The sequence below is a fragment of the Trachypithecus francoisi genome, unplaced genomic scaffold (assembly GCF_009764315.1).
Source record: "Trachypithecus francoisi isolate TF-2019V2 unplaced genomic scaffold, Tfra_2.0 Lachesis_group17, whole genome shotgun sequence".
Taxonomy (NCBI): Eukaryota; Metazoa; Chordata; class Mammalia; order Primates; family Cercopithecidae; genus Trachypithecus; species Trachypithecus francoisi.
The window spans coordinates 12,604,297-12,625,898 of NW_022681462.1; positions in this window are offsets into that span (position 1 = coordinate 12,604,297).

Sequence of the window (21,602 nt, forward strand, 5' to 3'; positions counted from 1 at the left end):
CTATGTTAGCCAGGCTGGTCTCAAATTGCTGACCTCATGATCCTCCTGCCTCAGCCTCCCAAAGTGCTGGGATTACAGGCATGAGCCACTGCACCCGGCCAATTGTAGAACGTTTTCATTACCCCCATTAACAGTCATTTTCCATTTTCCCATTGCCTATTCAATTGCTAATCTGTTCTTGCCTCTATAGATTTGCCTATTCTGGACGTTTCATATAAATTAAATTATTCATTATGTGATCATCTTTTGTGACTGACTTCTTTCACTTTGCATGACATTTTCAAGGTCTATCCATTCTAGCATGCATCAATACCTCCTTTCTTTTTATTGCTGAATTATACTCCATTGTATAACATATTTTATTTATCCATTCATCAGCTGGTGGACATTTGGGTTGTTTCTACTTTTTTGTTATAATGAATAGTATTGCTAATAAACATTCAGGTACAAATTTTTGTGTGAACATATGTTTTCAGTTCTTTTGGCCATGGACCTAGGAGTGGAATTGATGGATCGAATAGTAACTCTATGTTTAATCTTTTGAAGAACTGCCAAACTGTTTTCCAAAGCAGCCGTACCATTTTACATTTCCACCAGCAATATGAGGGTTCCAATTTCTCCATATTTTTGCCAACACATGGGTTTTTAAACATTATAGTGTAGGAGCAGAAAGGTGTGATACCTTTCCTCACTCATCATAAGGCACATGGCCAACACTCTGATAACAAAAGAAAGGTTAACAAGAGAAAAGCATAACAAATTTATTTAATCAAAGTTTTATATGACACAGGAGTCTTCAGAAATGAAGGCCCAACAACTTAGGGAAAACCATTTCTTTTTTGCTTAGGTTTGATTAAGAAGGGACAGCCTTATAGAAATGTGATTGGACAAAGAGGTACAAGCGAATGGGAATAGACTGAGGGGGAAAACCCAGCAAGGTTTGTCCAGCTTCGTCTTGGCCTTTCTGTGGAGCATCACTCTACCCTTCCCAGGTGTGGGGCAAGACTCCCCTGGAATAAGGGCCTTCAAGGGAGAAAGGAGAGAGTGACATTTCTAGGTTTTATGGCTTGCTTTTGGAGAGAGGGTCTCTGGTTTCTATGATTCACCTTAGAAGAAGAATTCTCCTTTCTATGACTCTTTAGGAGGAGAAAGAAGGGCAGGAGACAGGAGGATGGGAGAAGGTCAGAGAGATCTTTCTTCTGAGATCCTTCCAAGTTCTTTTAGTTCCAAGTACTTGGCATGCTGTTGGGACTCAGAAAACAATACCCCAAGAAGAAGACCTAAGCAGCGAAGGGACATTGTTGTCTGGGGTAAACACCTGGGGTCTGTCATCTGGCATCAAGAAGATAAAGGACACAGACACACATGAAGAGTGAGTTTAGGAGCAGAGGTTTAACAGGCAAAAGAGAAAGAAGAGCAGCTCTTTCTCTTGTGAGGAAGAGGGGGCATCCGAAAGGGAAAAGTCGGCCCATGGGGGACTGTGCCGGATTTTATAGACAGGCTTGAGGAGGGGGTGTCTGATTTACATAGGGCCCACAGATTGGTTGGACCAGGTATGACGTTTGCATAGCTCGCAGGGAAGGCTTGTCACCCCACCCTAATTTTATTATGCAAATTGAGTCTTTCCCTGGCTGGCACCATATTATCTTTTCCTTACTGTACACATGGTTTGGCAAAGATAAGCTGCCATTTTGAACATGGCTAGTCCCAGGTAGCCTTTGCCTATTAGCACAACTGCTGGCACTCACCTGTGCAAGCGTCCATCTTGTCTATGTCTGCAGCTCAATTTTACAGGCTGCTCTTTGTTAGAAGAGAATGATTTGGGGGCTGCTTTCCATTAAAAGGAAATCCTTACTGAGGTTTCCTGTACCCTCACTATCTGCCTAAGTAATTTCTTCTTAACTTCTATATCAGCAGCAACCTTAGAAGCAAATAGTTTCTTCTGACCTTCTCATGCTCTCCTGTCTCTCAGTCCCATTCTCCCCAGAGGCCAGCCATAGAAACTAGAATCCCTCTTCCCCAAGGCGGGTCATCAAAACCAGAATGCTTTTCCCCCAGAGCTAGTTATAAAATCTAAAAATATTACTCTATCCGGGTGCGGTGGCTAAAGCCTGTAATCCCAGCACTTTGGGAGGCTGAGACGGGCGGATCACGAGGTCAGGAGATCGAGACCATCCTGGCTAACACAGTGAAACCCTGTCTCTACTAAAAAATACAAAAAACTAGCCGGGCGAGGTGGCGGGCGCCTGTAGTCCCAGCTACTCGGGAGGCTGAGGCAGGAGAATGGCGTAAACCCGGGAGGCGGAGCTTGCAGTGAGCTGAGATCCGGCCACTGCACTCCAGCCTGGGCGACAGAGCAAGACTCCGTCTCAAAAAAAAAAAAAAAAATTACTCTAATTTCCTCCAGTTATCACCAAAATAATTAGATAATATGTAAATTATCAAATATTACTCTAATTTCCTCCACCTTTCCATGTAAAAACTGGTCATAAAGAAATTATCTGGGCCAGGCGTGGTGGTGGCTCACTCCTATAATCCAAGCAGTTTGGGAGGCTGAGGTGAGACTGTCTCAAAAAAAAAAAAAAAGTTATTTTTAACATAGTTTTCTCCTCTACAAACTGTTTTAGCTATAGTCTATGGGTTCTGATACATATGGCTTTCATTAACATTATTGTCTACTTAGGGGAGAAAAAAGCTTTTCCTCTACCCTCTCAGTTTTAGTACCTGGCGACCTGTCAAAGAGTCGCATTCACAGGAGAAAAGGCATACAACCTTTTTTTTTTTTTGAGATGGAGTCTCACTCAGTTGCCCAGGCTGAAGTGCAGTGGTGTGATACTGGCTTACTGCAAGCTCCACCTCCCGGGTTCACGCCATTCTCCTGTCTCAGCCTTCAGAGTAGCTGGGACTACAGGCGCCCACCACTACACCTGGCTAATTTTTTTGTATTTTTAATAGAGACGGGGTTTCACCATGTTAGCCAGAATGGTCTCGATCTCATGACCTCATGATCTGCCCATATCAGCCTCCCAAAGTGCTGGGATTACAGGTGTGAGCCACCGCGCCCAGCCAAGGCATATAACTTTATTATGTTAATATTTGTACATGCACCTGGCTTCACAGAAAACAAGTGAAAAATCCAAAGAGATGATTGGATTTGAAGGCATATATACCATTTTAACACAAAGTGATAAACTGGAGAAATGACTAGAAAAGAAAAAGAAGACTTGGACTTCTAAGGGGTTAAATTGTAGGAAGGTGATGAGAAAAAGTCTGGGGGAAGCCAATGGCAGATAAGGGTTGTTTATGCAGACTCATTTAGTGCTATCTCCAGAGATAACATTAATTTTCCATTCTCCTCTTCCTGGCATGGGTGGGGGGACCTTTACAAATGGGAATTTTCTTTGCAGAAAGGAAATGTATGTCCTGCTTATAGTCAGATAGGAGGAGGGCAGAGAGATCCTGTGTCTGCTGCTTCAGCTCAACAATAATCCTTATACTAAAGTTATATATTTTGAGGTGCCTTTTCTGATCCCCTTCACTGAGATATTTTATACTTTCTTCTTTTGCTCTTCCTCCTTCTTCTTCCTTTTTGGACCTAGTGTTAAGTCAGGGAGAGTTATAAAAGTCCAAGTGGTAGGCCGGGCACTGTGGCTCACTCACGCCTGTAATCCCAGCACTTTGGGAGGCTGAGGCAGGCAGATCACGAGGACAGGAAATAGAGACCATCCTGGCTAACATGGTGAAACCCCATCTCTACTAAAAATACAAAAAATTAGCCAGGTGTGGTGGCAGGCACCTGTAATCCCAGCTACTCAGGAGGCTGAGACAGCAGAATCGCTTGAACCCGGGAGGTGGAGGTTGTAGTGAGCCAAGGTTGCGCCATTGTACTCCAGCCTGGGTGACAGAGCGAGACTCTGTCTCAAAAAGGAAAAAAAAAAAGTCCAAGTAGTGAAGTTTGTTTGTTTTCTGGTTCTATAATTAATTTTTAGTTTTATTACATCACGATTAGAGAATGGTGTCTCAGGCCAGGCGTCATGGCTCGTGCCTGTAATCCCAGTACTTTGGGAGGTCAAGCCAGGGGGATTACTTGAGCTCAGGAGTTTGAGACCAGCCTAGGCAACACAGTTAGACCTCACCTTTACTAAAAATAAAAAAAATTATCGAGATGGGTATGCTGGCACACACCTGTAGTCTCAGCTACTCAAGAGGCTGATGTGGGAGGATCACTTCAGCCTGGGACTTTGAGGTTGTAGTGAGCTGTCATCACCAATGCACTCTAGCCTGGGTGAAGGAGTAAGACCCTAGAGAGAAAGAGAGAGACAGGAGAGTGGGGAGAGGGAGAAAGGGAGAGGTGTCTTTATTCCTTTTGCAATGTAATTACTTTTGGGATTTATTGAAGTTTTTGTGACATAATTACTGGGCAGTCAATTAATTTTGAAAACGTTCCATAGATACCTAACAATAAAATAAGTTTTTGGTCTTTAGATTCTAAATTTGATATACAAAAAAAGCTCTATTGAAAAAAATATGTTATTTGGGTGTACCTTATGACCATGGCCTAAAAGAGAGGTAAATTAAACTCCCTAACTGGTGTGTTTCTATAAAAAGCAAGTACAAAATTGCTTTTTATAGTCTTAATATTAATTAGATAATTATTAATTAGTGGTAATGTAACCACCCAACAGGTTCACCTTGCCCACTGACAAGTATTGTTACTTAGATTTTTTTTTTTTTTTTTTTTTTTTTTTTTTTTGAGGCGGAGTCTCGCTCTGTCGCCCAGGCTGGAGTGCAGTGGCCGGATCTCAGCTCACTGCAAGCTCCGCCTCCCGGGTTTACGCCATTCTCCTGCCTCAGCCTCCCGAGTAGCTGGGACTACAGGTGCCCGCCACCTCGCCCGGCTAGTTTTTGTATTTTTAGTAGAGACGGGGTTTCACTGTATTAGCCAGGAGGGTCTCGATCTCCTGACCTCATGATCCGCCCGTCTCGGCCTCCCAAAGTGCTGGGATTACAGGCTTGAGCCACCGCGCCCGGCCTGTTACTTAGATATTAATAAGAATTAATAAAAATAGAAATTGTGTGAATTTCCCAACTTTATTATTAAAGAACTGTTGTCGCATTTAATGATTTTTCTTTTTGACAGAATTCACCCAAGTCTAGTATTAAGATCATAATCTCTGCTAAATGTTTTTTTGGGATGGAGTCTCACTCTGTCGCCCAGGCTGGAGTGCAGTGGCATAATGTTGGTTCTTCTGCCTCCCAGGTTCAAGCGATTCTCCTTCCTCAGCCTCCCGAGCAGCTGGGAATACAGGTGCATGCCACCATGCCAGGCTAATTTTTTTTTTTTGTATTTTTAGTAGAGATGGGTTTCACTGGGTTAGCCAGAGTGGTCTTGATCTCCTGACCTCGTGATCGGCTTGCCTAGGCCTCCCAGAGTGCTGGGATTACAGGCATGAGCCACTGTGCTCGGCCTAATCTCTGCTAAACTTTTACACTTGCTTGGTTAAAAACACATTTTCTCAGCCTTTTGTATTCAACCTTTCTTTCTTTCTTTTTCTTTTTGAGACAGGGTCTCACTCTGTCGCCCAGGCTGGAGTACAGTGGTACCAGCTGGGCTCACTACAACCTCCACCTCCCAGGTTCAGGTTATTCTCCTGCCTCAGCCTCCTGAGTAGCTAGAATTACAGGCATGCGCTACTACACCTGGCTAATTTTTGTATTTTTAATAGAGATGGGGTTTTGCTTTGTTTGGCCAGGCTGGTCTTGAACTCCTGGCCTCAGGTGATCTGCCTGCCTTGGCCTCCCAAAGTGCTGGGATTGCAGGTGTGAGCCACTGCACCTGGCCACAACCTTTCTTAATCATTTTGTTTTACTTTGTGATTTAATATGAGAATGTCTTTTAGCAGATGATGTGTTGGTCTATTATCTTTGCTTTATTATTGTTTGTGTTTTTAGTAATAATTTGAAAGGCGTGTTTTTTTTTTCTATTAGCTACCTTTTTTTAAGAAATAATTTTTTTAAGAAATAATTTTTTTTAAGAAATAATTTTTTAAGAAATAATTTTTAGAAAATGATGAAGACATAACTCTCATGTAGATGCAAGAATGAACATGTGTTGAAGATTTTATTTTTCTCCTTAATTAGCAGGGAACCAGGCAGGTATTATAACTGTTTCAAAGGAAAAAAAGGAACACAAATTTAAATGGACAAAGAGATTGAATTACAAATGGAGGCAAACTAGTTTTTCCACAAGGGAAAGAAATCAAAGGAAACTCTTCTAGATAATATAGTTTGTTTATCTGTTAGTCACCTACAATTTACAGAAATGCAAAATAGCTCAAAGACAATGAACAGGACCAGAAAATGCAGTTCTTCAATGAAGTACAAAATTGCTTTTTATATTCTTAATATTAATTAATTATTAATTAGTGGTAATGTAACCGCCCAACAGGTTCACCTTGTCCGCTGCCTAAATGGAGCTGATTTATCAAGACAGGGGCACTGCAAAAGAGAAAGGGTTTCATTTATGCAGAGCCAGCTGTATGGGAGACTGGAATTTTATTATTACTCAAATCAGTCTCCCTGAAATTCGAGGATGGCAGCTTTTAGAATAATTTGATAGGCAGGGGCCAGTGAATCAGGAGTACTGATTGGTTGGGTCAGAGATGAAATCCTAAGGAGTCAAAGCTGTCCTCTTGTGCTGAGACAGTTCCTGGGTGGGGGCCACAAGACCAGATGAGCCAGTTTATTGATGTGGGTGAAGCCAGCTGATCCATCAAGTGCAGGGTCTGTAAAATATCTCAAGCACTGAGCTTAGGTTTTACAATAGTGATATCATCCCCAGGAGGGCCAGAATCTTGTAGCCTCCATCTGCGTGACTCCTAAACCATAATTTCTAATCTTGTGGTTACTTTGTTAGTCCTACAAAGGCAGTCTAGTCCCCAGGTCAGAAGGGGAAGGGCATTGTCCTTGTTTGGGAAGGGACATCGTCCTTGTTTCAAAGTTAAACTATAAACTAAGTTACTCCCAAAGTTAGTTTGGCTTATGCCAAGGAATGAACAAGGACAGTTTGGAGGTTAGAACCAAGATGGAGTTGGTTAAGTCAGATCTCTTTCACTGTAATAATTTTCTCAGTTATAATTTTGTAACTACAGTTTCAGTAATACTCTTAATCTTCTGTTTCTTTAGACATATCTATCAATTTTCTTTATAGGATGAGCAGCTAATTCCAGTTTCCCTGGGAATTTCCTGGCTTCCACACTGAAAGTGCCTCATTGTGGGAAACCCCTTAATCCATGGAAAACCAGGACCATTGGTCACTGAACTTTTCTACTATAAGAAATGATAGAATTATTGTAGTTCCTCTTTGTTCCTTTTTTTTTTGAGACAGTCTTGCTCCGTTGCCAGGGCTGGAGTATAATGGTGTGATCTGGGCTCACTGCAACCTCCTCCTCCCGGTTTCAAGCAATTCTCCTGCCTCAGCCTCCTGAGTAGCTCGGATTACAGGTGCCCACCACCATGCCCAGCTAATTTTTGTATTTATAGTAGAGACAGGGTTTCACCATGTTGGTCAGGCTGGTCTTGAACTCTTGACCTCAAGTGATCCACCCGCCTTGGCCTCCCAAAGTGCTGGGATTACAGGCATGAGCCACCATGCCTGGCTCCATTTTTTTCCTGAGGAAGTTTTTATTATTTAACTATTTTAGAGATAGGGTGTTGCTCTGTCACCCAGGCTGGAGTGGAGTGGTGCAATCACAGCTCACTGCAGCGTTGACCTCCTGGACTCAAGTGATCCTCCTGTTCGGCCTCCCAAGTAGCTGGGACTACAGGCGCATACCACCATGCTCAGATAAATTTTTTATTTTTTGTAGAGATGAGATCTCCCTATGTTACCCGGGCTGGTCTCCAACTCCAGGGCTCAAGTGGTCCTCCCACCTCAGCCTCCCAGTGTGCTGGGATTACAGGAGTGAGTCACTGTGTCTGGCCATGCCCAGTTAATTAAAAAAAATTTTTTTTTTATGGAAGGTGTCTCACCGTGTTGCCTAGGCTGATCCAGAGCTCCTGGCCTCAAGTGATCCTCTTTCAGCATTGGAAGCTTTTTTTTTTAGATAATAGTGGTACAAAACCTTGACTATACCTGAATAAGTTTTTTAAAATTCAGATGCTTGGGGCCCAACCCCAGAAATTCTAATTTAATTGGTCTAGGATATGGCTTGGCCATCTAGGATTTTAATAGTCTACCCAGGTAATTCTAATGTTTAGCCAAGGTTGTGAATTGCCAATATGTAAAGATATGGAGCCATCTCCAAGATGTATTGAATGCAGAGTAGTGTATACAGATGGCCTCTGACTTATGGTGGCTTGACTTATTATGATTTTTGACTTTATAATGGTATCCATAAAACCATTCTGTTTTTCACTTTCAGTACGGTATTCAATAAATTACATGAGATATTCAACACTTTATTATAAAATAGGCATTGTGTTAGATGATTTTACCCGACTGTGCACTAAGTGTTTTGAGCACATTTAAGGTAGGCTGGGCTAAGCTATGTTTGATAGGTTCAGTGTATTAAATGAATTTTTGATTTAGGACCCTTAAAACTTACAATGAGTTTATCAGGACATAGCTCAATTGTAAGTCGAGAAGTATCTGTATAGCATGTCACCACTATGTAGAAAATGGAAAAGAAAAAGAAAATATTTATATATGTGCATAAACTATCTCTGCAAGGATGCAGAGGGAACTGTTAACATTGGTTGCTGCCAGGTATGTCAACTTAGGGAGTGGGAGGGAGGTTTTTCACTGTGTACTTTTTGGATCCCTTGTGAATCTATTATTAATGTTTTAAAGTTATTTTAGGCTGGGTGTGGTGGCTCATGCCTGTAATCCCAGCACTTTGGGAGGCCAAGGCAGGTGGATCACTTGAGGTCAGGAGTTCGAGACCAGCCTGGGCAACATGGCGAAACCCCGTCTCTACTAAAAATATAAAAATTAGCTGGGTGCAATGGCAAGCACCTGTAATCCCAGCTACTAGGGAGACCGAGGCAGGAGAATCTCTTGAACCTGGGAGGCTGAGGCTGCAGTGAGCTGAGATCACACTATTGCACTCCAGCCTGGGCTACAGAATGAGACCCTGTCTCAAAAAAAAAAAAAAAGGTATTTTAAAATTCTGCCTCTTTTAAAAAAAAAGTTAGTTTTCTGAAAAAGTAGGTACGTAACTAGACAATATGATCTCTTCTTTTTCTTATTTTCTTTCTTTTTTTTTTGAGACGGAGTCTCACTCTGTCGCCCGGGCTGGAGTGCAGTGGCCAGATCTCAGCTCACTGCAAGCTCCACCTCCCGGGTTCACGCCATTCTCCTGCCTCAGCCTCCCGAGTAGCTGGGACTACAGGCGCCCGCCACGTCGCCCGGCTAGTTTTTTGTATTTTTTAGTAGAGACGGGGTTTCACAGCGTTAGCCAGGATGGTCTCGATCTCCTGACCTCATGATCTGCCTGTCTCGGCCTCCCAAAGTGCTGGGATTACAGGCTTGAGCCACCGAGCCCGGCCTCTTATTTTCTAAATTTTTTTATTTACTTTTTTTTTTTTTTTTTTGAGACAGAGTTTCTTTCTGTCACCCAGGCTGGAGTGCAGTGCAGTGGCATGATCTCTGCTCACTGCACACTCTGCCTCCTGGGCTCAAGAGGTTATCCTACCTCAAGCTGTGTAGCTGGGATTACAGGTGCGTGCCACCATGCCCAGCTAATTTTTGCATTTTTAGTAGAGATGGGGTTTTGCTCTGTTGGCCAGGTTAGTCTTGAACTCCTGACCTCAGGTGATCTGCCTGCCTCAGTCTCCCAAAGTGCTGGGATGACAGGCATAAGCCACTGCACCTGGCAATCTCTTCTATTTTTTTAAATCCCCCAAACCACAGAAATTTTAAAAAGAAAAATGAGCTTTGCATAGAAAACATTTTTTAGGTAAGGAAATTAAAACATACAACATGCACACTCATGCACAACAAAGGGACTTTAGATGGTAAAACTATGTCTCTTTTTTTTTTTTTTTTTTTTTTTTTTTTTTTTTTTTTTTGAGACGGAGTCTCGCTCTGTCGCCCAGACTGGAGTGCAGTGGCCGGATCCCAGCTCACTGCAAGCTCCGCCTCCCGGGTTTCCGCCATTCTCCTGCCTCAGCCTCCCGAGTAGCTGGGACTACAGGCGCCCGCCACCTCGCCCGGCTAGTTTTTTGTATTTTTTAGTAGAGACGGGGTTTCACCATGTTAGCCAGGATGGTCTCGATCTCCTGACCTCGTGATCCGCCCGTCTCGGCCTCCCAAAGTGCTGGGATTACAGGCTTGAGCCACCGCGCCCGGCCTAACTATGTCTCTTTTATTTCTTATTTTCTTTTGAAAAATATAACCATATTCATTATTTTTATAACTGTTAAATATTTTATAATTTAGTATTTTTATAATAAAATAAAAAATAGAAAGAAACCTAACAATCCTGTTTTTATGTAGAGACAAACTTTCCCTCTACTGGAGGGAGTCGGCTGGTGTGGTGGCCTTTGTGCCTCTCCCTTCCTTGGCCACTTGGCATCCTCTCTTCTTGCTCAGGAGGAAGCCCGACCACTAAGCCGTCAACATCAGCCCCGCTGCCTCATGGGAGAGGCTTTGGGGGCTGCTACCACTGGAGCTGGGCAGCTGCCAGTGGATGCCCAGGCAAACTCTACTGATTGTCTCTCACATGAGGACACTGTAGGGGAGAAGAAAACTTTTCCTCTATCCCCTGAATGTTCCATAATTGAGGCTATGAAATAAACTGACAGTGGACAGATTAGCAGAAAAAAAGATATACAAATTTATTATGTGGACAGGGTATCACATGAAAGAAAAGTGAATACCTCCCAAACCCAGTGAAATCTAGAAGCTTATTTACTTGCTCTCTCTCTCTGTCTCTCTTTTTTTTTAAGCAGGGACTTCATCTCTTATTTATTTATTTATTTATTTTATTATTTTTTGAGACAGGATCGCACTCTGTAGCCATGGCTAGAGTGCAGTGGTGCAATCATGGCTCACTGAAGCCTTGATGTCCCAGGCAGCAATCCTCCCTCCTCAGCCTCCTGAGTAGCTGGGACCACAGGCACATACCACCACACTTGGATAATTTTTAAAATTTTCTGTAGTCATGGGGGTCTCATTATGTTGCCTAGGCTGGTCTTGAACTCCTGGGCTCAAGTGATCCTCCTGCCTCACCCTCCCAAAACGCTGGGATTACAGGCATGAACCATCGCACCTGGGTTGGAAGCTTATATACTGTCTTCATATGGGAGAGTGAGGGGTAATGTGGGCAACTTGGAGAGTAAATGATTTGATTTGGGGGGAAGAAGAATAGGTGATAGCCTGTGACAAAGTCCGCCTGGGCATGGTGGCAACCTCGTCTCTTCTGGGATGTTGTTAATCTTCCCTGGTTGATGAGATCCCCAGGAGGTGACTAATGACTATTGAATTCTTTTTGGAGGATAGATCTTTAGACAGATGAGGGAACTTCAGAGAAAGTCCCTCTCTGTACTTCGGGGAAGAAAGAGGGGTGAGAGGCAGGAGAGCAGAAGAAGACTTCGGGGAAGAAAGAGGGGTGAGAGGCAGGAGAGCAGAAGAAGGTCAGAGAGGCCTTGCTTCCTCTTTAGTTCAAAGCACTCAGCATGCCAAAGCGCCATACTTTGAGGTATGATTTTCTGATTTTCTGTTTGTTTTGTTTGTTTGTTTGTTTTTATCAGACAGAGTTTCACTCTTGTTGCCCAGGCTGTAGTGCAGTGGCACAATCTTGGCTCACTGCAACCTCTGTCTCCTGGGTTCAAGCGATTCTCCTGCCTCAGCCCCTCAAGTAGCTGGGATTACAGGTGCATGCCACCAAACCCAGCTAATTTTGTATTTTTAGCAGAGATGGGGTTTCAACACGTTGGCCAGGCTGGTCTCGAACTCCTGACGTCAGGTGATCCACCCGCCTCAGACTCCCAGAGTGCTGAGATTACAGGCATGAGCCACTGCTCCTGTCTGGGTTATGATTTTTTTTTTTTTTTTTAAGACATGGAGTCTCACTCTGTTGCCCTGGCTGGAGTGCAGTGGCGTCATCTCGGCTCACTCTCTGCCTCCCAGGTTCACGCCATTCTCCTCCTGCCTCAGCCTCCCGAGTAGCTGGGACTACAGGCGCCTGCCACCACGCCCGGCTAATTTTTGTACTTTTAGTAGAGACGGGGTTTCACCATGTTAGCCAGGATTGTCTTGATCTCCTGACCTCGTGATCTGCCTGCCTCGGCTTCTCAAAGTGCTGGGATTACAGGCGTGAGCCACCGCACCCGGCTGGGGTATGATTTTCTGAGCCCCAATAACACTGTGCTAGGCTTTGGGTGGTTGGCAAAAAGTCAGCAGATAGGACTCTGCCCACAGGTCTTCCCTGTCTGAGGTGGTGGCCAAGACATGTACACAGAAGCAGGCCTGTCCCTAACATTTATGGAGCCAGCATGAAAGTATCAGTGTAAGCTCGCTATTACATATTTAAATATTTGTTTATTTTATTTTTAATTAAAAATTTTTTTTAACCTTCCCTGTTTTTCTGCCTCATTTAAATTTCTTTTGAGACAAGGTCTCACTCTGTCACCCAGGCTGGAGTGCAGTGGCACAATCTTGGCTCACGGCAGCCTCAACCTCCCTGGGCTCAAGCAGTCCTCCCAATTTAGTCTCTCAAGTAGCTGGGCCACAGGCATGTGACACCATGCCTGGCTATTTTTTTTTTTTTTTCCTGTATAGAGATGGGGTTTCATCATGTTGCTCAGGCAGGTCTGAAACTCCTGGGCTCAAGCAATCCAAAAATACAAAATTAGCTGGGTGTGGTGGCATGCATCTGTAATCCCAGCTACTTGGGAGGCTGAGGCAGGAGAATCGCTTGAACTCAGGAGACGGAGGTTGCAGTGAGCCAAGATTGTGCTACTACACTACAGCCTGGGCAACAAGAGTGAAACTCTGAAAAAAAAAAAAACAAAAAACAAAATCAGAAAATCATACCCCGAAGTATGGTGCTTTGGCATGCCGAGTGCTTTGAACTAAAGAGGAAGCAAGGCCTCTCTGACCTTCTTCTGCTCTCCTGCCTCTCACCCCTCTTTCTTCCCCGAAGTCTTCTTCTGCTCTCCTGCCTCTCACCCCTCTTTCTTCCCCGAAGTCTTCTTCTGCTCTCCTGCCTCTCACCCCTCTTTCTTCCCCGAAGTCTTCTTCTGCTCTCCTGCCTCTCACCCCTCTTTCTTCCCCGAAGTCTTCTTCTGCTCTCCTGCCTCTCACCCCTCTTTCTTCCCCGAAGTACAGAGAGGGACTTTCTCTGAAGTTCCCTCATCTGTCTAAAGATCTATCCTCCAAAAAGAAATTCAATAGTCATTAGTCACCTCCTGGGGATCTCATCAACCAGGGAAGATTAACAACATCCCAGAAGAGACGAGGTTGCCACCATGCCCAGGCGGACTTTGTCACAGGCTATCACCTATGCTTCTTCCCCCCAAATCAAAATCATTTACTCTCCTGCCTCTGCCTCCCAAAGTGCTGGGATTGTGGGTGTGAGCCACCACACCTGGCCTTAATATTTTTAAATATTTAAATGTACACACTTTTAAATATTTATTTTTATTTTTATTTTTTTTGAGACAGAGTCTCGCTCTGTCACCTGGGCTGGAGTGCAGTGGCCGGATCTTAGCTCGCTGCAAGCTCCACCTCCCGGGTTTACACCATTCTCCTGCCTCAGCCTCCCAAGTAGCTGGGACTACAGGCGCCCGCCACCTCGCCTGGCTAGGTTTTTTTTTTTTTGTATTTTTTAGTAGAGACAGGGTTTCACCATGTTAGCCAGGATGGTCTCGATCTCCTGACCTCGTGATCCGCCCGTCTCGGCCTCCCAAAGTGCTGGGATTACAGGCTTGAGCCACCACGCCCGGCCACACCTTTAAATATTTAAAAGGTTTAACTCAGGAAACTGTTGTCTAAAATATTATCTATTCTATCCCCTTTATATATATAACTTCATAATGAATTAAGAAAGCCAGGTTTGAATGTAGAACTCTTTCTGATTCCTTGGAGTTCTGTGCTTGGATATGGCTGTGGCAGGCAGCTTCTAAGATGACACTCAGTGATCCCCACCTTTGACATTTACATGCTTATGTAATCCCCTCCTCTTGAGTGTGGGCAAGACCCATGAGCTGCTTCTAACCTACAGAATATGGCAAAGGTAATGACATGTTCCATCCATGATTAGGTTATATAAGACAGTGGCTTCTCTCTTCCTAGCAGACACCCACCCTTCCTGGCTTTGATGGAGCAAGTTGCCTTGTTCCAGGGACCCATATGACTAGTGAATGAGGGCAGCCTCCAGCCAATAGCCAGTGGGGAACTGAGGCCCTCAGTCCAGCAACCCTCAAGGAACTGAAATACTGCTAACAGCCACATGGATGTGGACGCAGATCCTTCCCCAGTTGAGCCTTGAGATGAGACTGCAGCCCCAGACAACACCTCCTGGGAGACTCTAAAACAGAGAGCCTGGCTAAGCCCTGCTGAGATTCCTAACTCACAGAAACTGTGAGATGATACTTATGTACCATTTTAAGCTGTAAATTGGTGGTCATTTGTTACGCAATAATAGGTAATTAATATAATGGCACTGCTGGAAAAGTGGCCACCAGTTAGTGGTCCAGCCATCTTCTCTTCCTACCTGCTCTTCATCCTGAACCTGGAAGGGCCTCATGTCCATCTCTGTGGACACCCCAGCTCTCATGTCAGTTCTGCCCACCCCCCACTCCACTCCACACTCCTGGACACAGGTCTAGAGGGTGTGCACATTTGGTGAGTGCTACCCATGAACCCAGTGTTGCTCTTGGGAAGGTGGGCAGGGGACAAACCCCAGCAAGCCCTGGGAATAGCTCAGGGACATTTGTGCAGGGAATTCTAGGGTCTCAGGTACCCAGAGCATTCTAGAGGAGGGGCTTCAGGTCCTTGGCCCTCCACAGACTCTCCACCCCACTGGAAAGGGTGGAGCAAAGCCCTCTAGAGCACAGGGTTGAGGCCAGGAACCCGTCACCCATGGAGGCCAGCGCTCCACTCAAGGAGCACTGGCTGAGGGCCAGGTGATGGGAACCGACCCAGAGGGCTGCCTGAGGAGGCCCAGAGGGCAGCACTGCAGCACACCTGACAGGAATCTTCTCTGGGAGCTGTAGGTGGAGCTAGGCCAGGAATGTGGGAGGGCTAAAGCACCAGCAATGGGAGGGCCTCCAGCAAGACAGCCCTAGTCACTGGCTTCCAACACCATAGGTTCTTCAGGGTGGAGAGGAGCTGGGGCTATTGAGTCATAGTGCATCTGTTCAAGCCCCGCCTCTGCACACTGGTACATGACTCTAGTCAAATTACCTAAACTCTGAGTCTCAGTTTCCTTCTCTGTAAAATGAGGATAATAATAGAACCTATCCCATAGGCTTGTGGAGAGGATTAGCGCATGTGAAATGCCTGATAAGTGTTAATGAATATTGGCTCTTATTAAGGATAATGAGACTCAAAGCAGATGAAGGGTGATCTTTCTGTTCCCCAGTGCTGCTTGTCTTACCTAATATATCAGAGGGAGATGTGAGGAGGGGAGCATTCAGTTCTAGGATACACATTGTCTCTACAAGCATTTATGGAAACTTTCTGACCATGATCCTAACTCATGCCGTCCTTCCTCAGACTCCCCGAGAGCTGGGATGACACAGTGGGAGGTGCTGCCTTGGTGTGCAGAGTGGGCCTCCATGGTGCCTATCCAGGAGGACTGAGACCACTGGGTGAGCACCTCAATCCCTGGTCCCTGTTGCCTCATCTGTGAAACGACGGGGATACCAGTGTGACTCTAAGCATAGACCACAGACTATAGCCTCATTTTTTGGTGCACCTGAAGGAAGTTAGAAATGCAAATCTCAGCCATCCCCCTCCAACTCCCCTCACAGACTTACTAAGTCAGAATCTCTGGAACAGGGATCTGAGAGCTTGCATTTCTCTTTTCTTTCTTTCTTTTTTTTAATTTTGTGTGTGTGTGTGTGTGTGTGGTGTGTGTGTGTGTGTGTGTGTGTGTGTGTGATGGAGTCTTGCTCTGTCACCCAGGCTGGAGTGCAGTGGCGCGATCTTGGCTCACTGCAACCTCTGCCTTGCAGGTTCAAGCGATTCTTCTGCCTTAGTCTCCTGAGTAGCTGGGACTACAGGCATGCCGCACCATGCCTAGCTAATTTTTGTATTATTAGTAGACACAGGGTTTCACCATATTGACCAAGCTAGTCTTTTTGTTTGTTTGTTTGAGACAGAGTCTGTTGTCCAGGCTGGAGTGCAGTGGTGTGATTCCAGCTTACTACACTCTCCACCTCCCACGTTCAAATGATTCTCCTGCCTCAGCCTCCTGAGTGGTTGGGACTACAGGCACCAGCCATCACGCCTGGTTAATTTTTGTATTTTTTTTTTTTTTAGATGGAGTTTCGGTCTGTTGCCCAGGCTGGAGTGCAGTGGCACGATCTTGGCTCACTGCAAGCTCTGCCCCCTGGGTTCATGCCATTTTCCTGCCTCAGCCTCCTGAGTAGCTGGGACTACAGGTGCCCGCCACCACGCCCGGCTAATTTTTTTATTTTTAGTACAGACAGGGTTTCACCGTGTTCGCCAGGATGGTCTCGATCTCCTAACCTTGTGATCCGCCCACCTCGACCTCCCAAAGTACTGGGATTACAGGTGTGAGCCACTGTGCCTGGCCAATTTTTGTATTCTTAATAGAGACAGGGTTTCACCATGTTGGCCAGGCTGGTCTTGAACTCTTGACCTTAAGTGATCCACCCACCTCAGGCTCCAAAAGTGCTGGGATTACAGGCGTGAGCCACCGTGCCCAGCAGAGTTTGCATTTCGAACATGCTCTCCGGGTACTTTTTTTGCTTGCTGAAGTAGAGAACCTCTGGGTTCTGACAGTGGATTGTCAGAGGTCTTCACAGACTTGAGTCCACAGACACCTTCAGGTGCCAGTGCAGGGGCTTCATGGCTGGGCTTCCTGGGTCCCCACCCCGGGTCAGTGCAGGCCTCAACCAGAGCAACTCCCCTGGGGTTCTAAGAAAACGAATGTTCCCCTTCTCACTCATTAGACGTTAGAAACTTCTGGGCTGGGGTCAGGGCCACTTTTGTAATTTGTGGGGTCCAGTGCAAAATGGAAATGCAGGGCCCCTTATTCAAAACACGGGAGGAAAGCTTTTTTCCTTTCTTCTGTGGCCTCCCATGTCACAGTGGGACATGGGATTTAATTTGTGATTTAATATCGTGCACCCTTCAGGCATGGGGATACAGACAAGGTGAGTACAGACCCTCACCAGCTTCCGGACCTTCCTGAAGAAGCTGTAGTTTACAGGAAACCTCTGAGTTCTTTTTGGAGCAAAACTGACTGCAGCAGGGAGAAAGCCGCACAGCTGGCAGCAAGCAGGTACTTAGGGTGATTAACGAATGCATTTGAAAATTTCCTCCTGCTTCAGCCTCAGCCCTGCACCTGAGCTCTGGTCTGCAGCAGTACATTTCCGGATAATCTCTTTTGACAACTGAGAGGGCAGCCAACCCACAAGACTAACCCAATTACAGCGAAAGAGAGATCTGGCTGCTCCCTGTTGACAAGGTGAACACAAGGGCATCCCCTTTCGGAGACTGTGGTGCTTCCGGACCAGTGGGCTGCCGATACGGGAAGTACTTTCCTGCTCCAGGGTCTTGAGATACTTTTGCTTTGTGACAAACGGTGGCTGTCACTCCTGGGCTGTGTCAATTCGGCACAATCTGCTTGCACCCCCATAACTGGGCCTGATACTTCAGCCCAGGAAGAAATAAGAGCCCTTATCCGGGATCAGAAAAGTTGAGGTCTCTGGTCCCCTATCTTGCTGTGTGGCTTTGGGTAGAGCATTCAGTCTCCTTGGGCCTCAGCATTCTCTTTTGTAACATAATAAGGCGTTAAAGTAGATTACCCCCAACTCTTCTCTCTTATTAACATTCCATGCGGGTAAGGATTTAAGAGAGAGTTTTCAGTCTATACTGTTAGTTTTACAGGTAGAGCTGTAAGAATGTAGGGCGGAGGGGTTATACACCAAAACAAGGGTTGGGGTTTCATCACTGAAGGCCAAAGTGTCCAGTTAAAGAGTTTGGCACTTCTTCATAGGCAATAGGGAGTCACTGAAGGCATCTAAAGAGGGAAAGGGATACGTTCAGAGCTAAGCATTAGGAAGAGGAAGGGGAAGCGATGTTTCAGAAGAGTTGAGGCTGGAAAAGAAGCCAGCTAAGTAGTGACCACATGTGCACACACCTTTTGCACTTCCTGGACAGCACCAGGCTGCCTCCCTAATTCACAGTCCCACCAGCAAGCTAAGGGAGTCCTTATTTCCTCATAATCTCTCTATCACTTGGCATTGTCAGACCTCTACATTTTTGCCAACAAGATGGTTAGGAATTGGCATGTCATTATACTAATTTGAATTTGCATTTCCTTGGTTAGTAGTGCAGTTGAGTTCACTATATTGCCTAGGCTGGTCTCGAACTCCTGACCTCAGGTGATCCTCCAGCCTTGGCCTCCCAAAGTGGCGGGATTACAAGAGTGAGCCCCTGCACCCAGCCCATTTTTCTTTTTGTTTTTTTTTTTGTTTGTTTGGTTTTTTTTTGAGACAGAGTTTCACTCTTGTTGCCCAGGCTGGAGTGCAATGGTGTGATCTCAGCTCACCACAACCTCCGCCTCCCGGGTTCAAGTGATTCTCCTTCATCAGCCTCCCAAGTAGCTGGGATTACAGGCATGCACCACCACACCTGGCTAATTTTGTATTTTTAGTAGAGATGGGGTTTCTTCATGTTGGCCAGGCTGGTCTCAAACTGCCAACCTCAGGTGATCTGCCCCCCTCAGCCTCCCAAAGTGCTGTGATATAGGTGTGAGCCACTGCGCCCGGCCTTCTTTATGTATTCTAAAATCTTTTTTATTCCCCTACAAATTCTGATACTCACCTTTTGTCAGTTATTTGCGAATGCAAATGTACTTTCCTAGTTTGTCTTTGCACTTGGGTTATTATGGTGGCTTTAAAAAACTAGTCATATGGCCGGGCACCGTGGCTCAAGCCTGTAATCCCAGCACTTTGGGAGGCTGAGACGGGCGGATCACGAGGTCAGGAGATCGAGACCATCCTGGCTAACACGGTGAAACCCCGTCTCTACTAAAAAATACAAAAAACTAGCTGGGCGAGGTGGCGGGCGCCTGTAGTCCCAGCTACTCGGGAGGCTGAGGCAGGAGAATGGCGTAAACCCGGGAGGCGGAACTTGCAGTGAGCTGAGATCCGGCCACTGCACTCCAGCCTGGGCGACAGAGCCAGACTCTGTCTCAAAAACAAACAAACAAACAAACAAAAAACTAGTCATAGATAACTGTAATATAGTTTAATTTTTATTAATTTAATTTACATTTTTGAGATGGGGTCTCTCTGTCACACAGGCTGGAGTGCAGTGGCACGATCATGGTTCACTGTAGACTCTACCTCCCAGGCTCAAGCAATCCTCCCACCTCAGCCTCCGGAGTAGTTGGGCCCTCACGTATATGCCACTATGCCTAGCTAATTTATTATTATTATTATTATTATTTGTAAAGACTAGGTCTTGCTATGTTGTCCAGGCTGGTCTCGAACTCCTGGGCTCAAGCAATCCTCCTGCCTCAGCCTCTCAAAGTGCTGGGATTACAGGTGTGAGCTGCCATTCCCGGCCATCAACATTTTTACTTATGGTTTGTTCTTTGGTGTCTTTTTAGGACTTCTCTACACTTAAATCATAAACCTATTCTATATTTTCTAAAAATTTCCTTTAAGTCTTTGACCCACATTGAATTTATTTTTGTGTATGGCATAGGTAAGGATGTAATTTTATCTTTTTCCACTTGGATACCCAGTTTTCCTGGCACTATGTATTGAATGGTTCATAGGTCAACTCCACTGCCCAGGGCGAGACAACAAAGCACTGGTTCTCAGGGTTGTGCAAGTTCATGGCCGGCAGCAGAGCGTGAGCACCTGCTTAAGTTTTGCACCCTGGGCACCTCGCTTGCCTCCCCCTGCATGCCTGGCCTGGCTGCTGCTCTCCGCACCTGGGAATCCAGCCCAAGGTGAGAGGGCTTCTCTTGTCATTGACAGTCCCCGACACACACAAGACTTTGTGTCTCCTGCTTAGGAGTGTTGGTTCCTGATACAGAAGGGGGTTTGTGAAGGAGGAAAAGGAACTCTGGAATTTCCTAGCAGCTCTGGAGGTGTTAGGAGGGGTGCCTGGGAATAGGGCAGTTATGGTGAGACTTTTCGGGGTGAGGGTCAGGGACCTTGTGTCCCAGAGGTGCTGTTTGAGGCTTCACAGTTTTCTGAGGCTTCTGGGGGCAGGACGCTGGTACTTACATGGCCTCTCCCCTCTGCGCTGTCAGGAACGAACCCTGGAGTGCCTGGTACTTGTGGTTCTGCCCCCTGCCTTCTCCATAGAATATGGAAGGCGCTTACAGAGCACCCTAGAAAGTTTAACCTACTGCACGGACGTGGACTCAGATAGCAGTAGAAGTAGAGAACATTTTTCCTCTTCTCATTCTCTTTTTTTTTTTTTTTGAGACAGAGTCTCTCACTGTCACCTGGGCTGATATGCAGTGGCATGATCTCGGCTCACGGCAACCTCCACCTCCTGGGTTCAAGCAATTCTCCTGCCTCAGCCTCCCGAGTAGCTGGGACTACAGGCGCGTGCCACCACATCTGGCTAATTTTTGTATTTTTAGTAGAGACGGAGTTTCACTATGTTGGCCAGGCTGGTCAACAAACTCCTGACCTCGTGATCCACCCATCTCGGCCTCCCAAAGTGCTGGGACTACAGGTGTGAGCCACTGCACCAGGCCATCTCATTCTCTTCTAATTGCACCTGGGAGAAAAGCTAACCTATAAAGCCCCTTCCCTGACAACAGTTGCTAATCTGCCTCTGTTATCCGCTAGAGACGGGACCTCAGGCTTGGGAGCCTTGGTGAGTTAAAGTATCTGACCAGATATTTAGTCAATTGTTTTGTTTTTTGAGATGGAGTCTCACTGAGTTGCCCAGGCTGGAGTGCAGGGGTGCAATCTTGGCTCACTGCAACCTCCGCTTGCTGGGTTCAAGCAATTCTCCTGCCTCAGCCTCCCGAGTAGCTGGGATTACAGGTGCCTGGCACCAGGCCCGGCTTATTTTTGTATTTTTTAGTAGAGATGGGGTTTTGCCATGTTGGCCAGACTGGTCTTGAACTCCTGACCTCAAGTGGTCTGCCCACCTCGGCCTCCCAAAGTACTGGGACTGCAGGCGTGAGCCACTGCGCCTGGCCACATTGTTTTGTTTTTGTTGTATTTATTTGGGAGGAGTTACCTTCTATTCTTGCAAGTGATGGCAGTTTGCTATTAATGATGCCAGTAGAGCATTTCCTTTTGAATACATTTATTTGAGCAAAAAAAGGATGCCTTATGTCTGTAAAATCACATTTGTGTGTGTACTTGGAGAAAGACATGTAGGAAAGGAGGAATCAAAATGTTGATGGTGGTTTTCCCTG